Source organism: Tupaia chinensis, unplaced genomic scaffold, assembly GCF_000334495.1.
Source record: "Tupaia chinensis unplaced genomic scaffold, TupChi_1.0 Scaffold149184_1, whole genome shotgun sequence".
NCBI classification, from domain to species: domain Eukaryota; kingdom Metazoa; phylum Chordata; class Mammalia; order Scandentia; family Tupaiidae; genus Tupaia; species Tupaia belangeri.
In genome coordinates this window covers 99,130-104,041 of record NW_006209032.1, presented here as the reverse complement: position 1 = coordinate 104,041, position 4,912 = coordinate 99,130, and the positions used below count along the sequence as shown (strand labels likewise).

The following is a 4,912-nucleotide window of genomic DNA, read 5'->3' as shown; positions in this document are numbered from 1 at the left end:
AGCCCCCTGCCCAGCTTGCAGCCCCCTTCCAGAAACGGGAGGGAGGCTGCTGGTGGAGCTCCAGCCCGCTGGCCTGGCCTGGCCGTGCATGTTTACGAAACAGCTGGGATGTTTACAGTAGCCCTGGAAGGGGCCCTCCTGTGAGGGGATTTCTCATGTTAAGGGTTCCACTGGGGGCTGTTCCCACCTCACCATCTCTCTGCACCCCTGGGATGGGTGGTCAGCGGTGCGGGGACTGTAACCACCAGCCCCTGGGGCTGGGCCAGTGGGGCTCCCCTGCACCCTCTCCTCTGGCCTCAGGTCCCTCTCCCCTGGAGAAGCTGACATTTTCCAGGAAGTGGCAGCTGTAGGTGGTGAAATACGGTAACTGGGTCCCCAGTTCAGACATTTAAATTGAATCCAATCAGAGCAGTTATTGAATATAAACACGCAGAGTCATTTACATGTTAATTATGTTGAATGGACTACGAGGCCATAATTAGTTGCTAATTGGGTGAGAGCCGCTGTAATTGGTTTTGTTGGCAGGACCTGGCTCACCTGCCTAGGGGGGAGGGAGGTGGGTGTAGATGCTCCTGGGGAGACCTCTGGGTCTTTAACGTGGGAAGCCTGCCATGGGCAGCTACTGAGGGGCTCTGGAGGGCCAGGGCAACCCGGAGCCTGCCCCCTAGGGAGGGTGCAGCTTAAGCCCAAGGCAACCCTGGGTCTTGCTTCTAGGAGTTCCGGCCCAGAACCTCCAGGGGGAGAGGCTGGGTGGGGGAGCTAGCCGTGAGTGGCCGTGACAGCCCACCAGCCAGCCCCATGGGAGGCCTGGGCTTGAACCCACAGTAAGTGCCCGAGAGAGTACCCATGGGCGCACAGGCAGGTGCCACCTGCATATCCAGAGTGGCTGCTGGCCCTGGCTTGGCCTTGGCATTGGGGTCTGTGTTGGGGGGATGTGCAAGCGAAGGCTTCTGGGCCACCCTGCCCCCAGCTCAGCCTGGCTGGGGCTCCAGGGTTGCAGGGCTGTGGCCAGGGGCTGAGGCCTTCCGGCTGGCCGCTCATTAAAAGAGGATTAGGCCGGGAGCCAGGGGGCCAGTCCAGCCCCTGGGCCTTCCTCTGGGGCCCCTCACAGCTTTGGGGGAGTGATAAAGAGGCTGGGGGCCACCCCTCCTTAGAGCCCATAGGGACTGCCGCTGTCACCATGCCCTGTCTCCCTCAGTCTCCCTCCTTAGACGATCGGAGGTCTGTCTGTCTGGTGGATGAAGCACTGACGAAAGCCCAGACCGGCACCCCAACCCCAGTCCCATCTCTTCAGCTCAGGGATTAGGGCTGCTCTAGCCCCAAGGGGTCAGAGGTCAGTGCTCGGCTTCAGGGACCTGTCTGTCACCCCCAGTACCCAGCACTGTGGGGGAGGTGACGCTGTCAGTCAGGGCCTGCTGCTTTGTGGGGCTGTAACCAAGGGGGCAGGAGACCACCTCTGCTCCAAGACCCTCTTTGTGCAGTAGCTCCTGTCACCAGCAGCCGCCCTGGGGTCCCGGAGATGGGCAGCAGGGCGTGGGTTCTGCAGGCCAGGGCTGGGGACACGCCTCCTCAGTACCTGCCCTCACCCCCACCCCCTTTAGGGTAAGGCATCAGCAGCAGCTTCCCTGCAATGAGGATGTGGAGACCCCAGACCGAACCCCTGATGACAGGACGGTGCCGTCTCTGGGCCTTGGCCAGGCCTGTCGGGCCGGAACCTGAGTCTCCCGATCATGGGAGTCTCCGTGGGCGGGAACGGTGCGGAAATGAGATCGCTGATGCCAGAAAAGACTCTTCCTTCCTGATGACGGGAAAATCCTTCCCGGATATGCCCCACCCAGCCTGTGCCCAGCCTGGGTGAGAGTCTGGGGGGGTCTTTCCCAGGAGGCATCACCTGCCCTGTCCTGACACCACAGAACCCTGGGCTGGGCCCCAATCCCGCCGCTGGTAGTGCCCCATCACCGGGGGAGGCGCTTAGCCAGCACTCAGGCTCGCATAGCTGGGCCTGCCACAAGCGGGCAGAGCTGGGGACCAGCCTGGGGCCATGACAGGACTGGGTCCACTTCAGCCCCTACCCTGCAGTGCCTCCTCAGCCGCCAGCTCCTTTCAGCCCAAGTCCCCACCCCTAGGGGAGCTGGGGCCCTGGAGGACTGACACTGCAGAAGTCAGAGGGTCCAGTGCTACTGAGCACGGCTCTGACCCAGGCAGGGCAGGGAGGGGACAGGACGTGTCGCACTCCTCTCCCCACGACCTGGGTGGGCACCACTCTCCCCAGCCTCAGCCTTCCCATCTGGAGCTGGGCAGGCAGGGCTGCGGTGAGGCCCCTGGCTGGCGAGAGTGAGGTGGTAAAAGCCACCCCTTGCGAGAGTGAGGTTGTAAAAGCCCACCTACACGAATTCGTGGGACCCCAGGGAGCCCCCCTCCCCCTGCCTTAGTTTCTCTTCTGCACCTGGGTTTGGATGAGCGATTCAGGATTCAGCTCTGCTTCTGTGGCTTGGGGGGTGGGGTGTGGACAAGCTGGAGTTAGGGGTGCGGGGACCAAGTCACCAGGAGTGGCAGGGTGGGATGAAGGGTGGTGTCTTTTAAGAGGTCGGGACACCTCCAGCCAGCCAGCTTCCTGGAGGAAACAGCTCGGACCCCATCCCACTCTCCTCCCCCTCGAGGCGAGACCCATGAAGGATGGGCCGGAGAAGACCCAGGGGGTCCTGGCTGGGAGCCCCTCTGAGGTCAGAGCAGACCGACCCAGGAGCGCTGTGACTGTCACTGCGAGAACGGCCCTCGAAATGGTCCAGCCTGGAAATCGAGGCTCAGAAAGCCAGTGTCCTCCTGGGCTCTTGAAGGCCAGGAGAGGAACCTGGGCCACAGCCAAGCCCTCCTGACCCTCAGGCGCACGCCCTCCCCACCCTGTGTGACCTCCTGGGCTCCCCCATCCTCCCGCCACAGTTTCCACAGTGACAGAAGCATCACGTCCTGTGACACCAGAGCCATTGACGCCATATCCCGTGGCCACGGGGAGGGGTCTCGAGGGTCCTGAGTCATGTGCCCCGTTGGTGGCGGTTGAGTCACTGTCCGGCCCTGGCCCTCCTGGCTGGCCATCTCCACCACCAGCACTGGCTTCCCCTGGGCTCCTGCTCCTTCGGCCAGCCCCCGCCCCACTCGGGCATGTCACTCCCAGTGCCCCGATGTCCTCGCCTGGAAGTCGGATGTTCTGAGCACAGGTTTTGCACATAGTAGGTGCTTAGTGACTGAGTGAGAGGGTCTCTCCACACACACACACACACCCACCAGGGACAGACTGGAGGCAGCAGGGACAGAGAGGCAGACGTCAGAGGCGGGGTCAAGGCTATTCTGCCCGACCTGGGACTCAGTTCCCTTGTCTGCCAAGTGGCCTCCACCTGCCTTCCTCACAGGAGCGGGTGCAGGACTGGTGGGGTTTGAGGAGGGTGGGGGGCTTGCAGGTGGGATTGGACCCTGGGAGTCAGGGCGCAGAGGGGTGGGGTCTGGTTATAGAGGCTCGAGGCTGGCTGGGATGGAGGCAGAGCCTGGCTGGCCTGGTCTGTGGGGGAGGTGTCTGCAGGTGCCCACTCGAGGCCCTCCCCCTCCACTGCCCCCGAAGTGCCCCTAGCCCAGCGAGACAACCGAAGCATGCCCCCGGCCGGGCTATAAATAACTCCTGGCGGGCTGTCCCGGCTGGGGGGGTCTGTTGGCAGCCCCACTTCCTCTCTGGCCACTTCCCGGCCCTGGGGTGGGGAGTGTTTACTTTCCTGTTGTCACTATGGCTGCGTGGCCAGGCAGGGGACTCCGAATGGACCAACAACAGGTGCAGGGCAGGTGCCTGGGCTGCCCTGCCCAGGACTTCAGAGGCGCCGCTGGGCGGGCGGGCGAGGCCAGAGCCCACAGGGATCGGCCCTTTGATCCCTTGGCGTCCCTGCGTCCCAGTGGTTGGCCAAGGTCGTCACCTGTATTCTTGTCGCGTGGTCAGGTCTGGGCCGGGTGAGGTCCTTCCTTGCCCTCGGGCCCTCAGAGTCAGGGCCTGATGCCAGACCCGGTCCCTGGGTCAGCTGTGACGTCCCTTGGTCTCAGCCCGCCTCACCTCCCCTGCACCCGTCTTAGCACCCCTGGAGCTCCTGTCTGACCCTGCTCTCAGAAGCCCCTTCCACCTGTCCCTGGGTCCCCAGCACAGCAGCAGGGGTCGGGGCAGTTGGGCAGCTGTCTGAGCCCAGGGTGACCTTGACTGAGGGGATGCACCTGCTGGCCCCACCTTCAGGCTGTCCAGGCCTCTCCCCTCCAGCTGTCTTGGGGCCCAGAGTCACCAGCTGTGGGAGGGGAGATGCCCGTGTGTGGTCCCCGGTGAGTGCTTTTGCATTGCCGGCCACGTCATGCCTGTGTCATGTGTGTGCAAGCGTGTGATATTCTGTGTGCTGCTCTCTTAAGCTCCCATGCATGTGAATATTCATCATCCTCATTAATATTCCCTCTCCTGTGGAGCTAAAAATAGCCAGGTGGGTGGAGGAGGGGCCTGCTGGGACCCCTCAGCTCCCCCTCCTCCCAGAGGCAGGTTTCCAGGCTCCCAGGAGTCCCTTATCGGCCTCTGGCCTGTCATTGGCAGAGCTCTGGCCTGTCCTTTACCCCCAGCAAAGAGGACTTGCCCTCAGCATCCTGGGAGCAGGAAGGCCACCCAGGGGTGGGAGACCACCTGGGGTGGGAGGGCACCTGGGGATGGGAGGGACCTGGGGGATGGGAGGTCACCTGGGGGACGAGAGGGACCTGGGGGATGAGAGGGACCTGGGGGGTGGGAGGGACCTGGAGGATGAGAGGGACCTGGGAGATGGGAGGGACCTGGGAGATGGGAGGGACCTGGGGGATGAGAGGGACCCGGGGATGGGAGGGGACCTGGGGGGGGGGAGGGGACCTG

The 4,912-nt window shown here is 63.6% G+C and overlaps 1 protein-coding gene across 1 annotated transcript in view; it reads left to right on the top strand.

Moving 5' to 3' along the window:
- The window catches only part of SEMA3F (semaphorin 3F), a gene marked incomplete at its 3' end in the record, with an annotated part of 26,910 nt that overhangs the window by 12,732 nt on the left and 9,266 nt on the right, over positions 1-4,912 (top strand).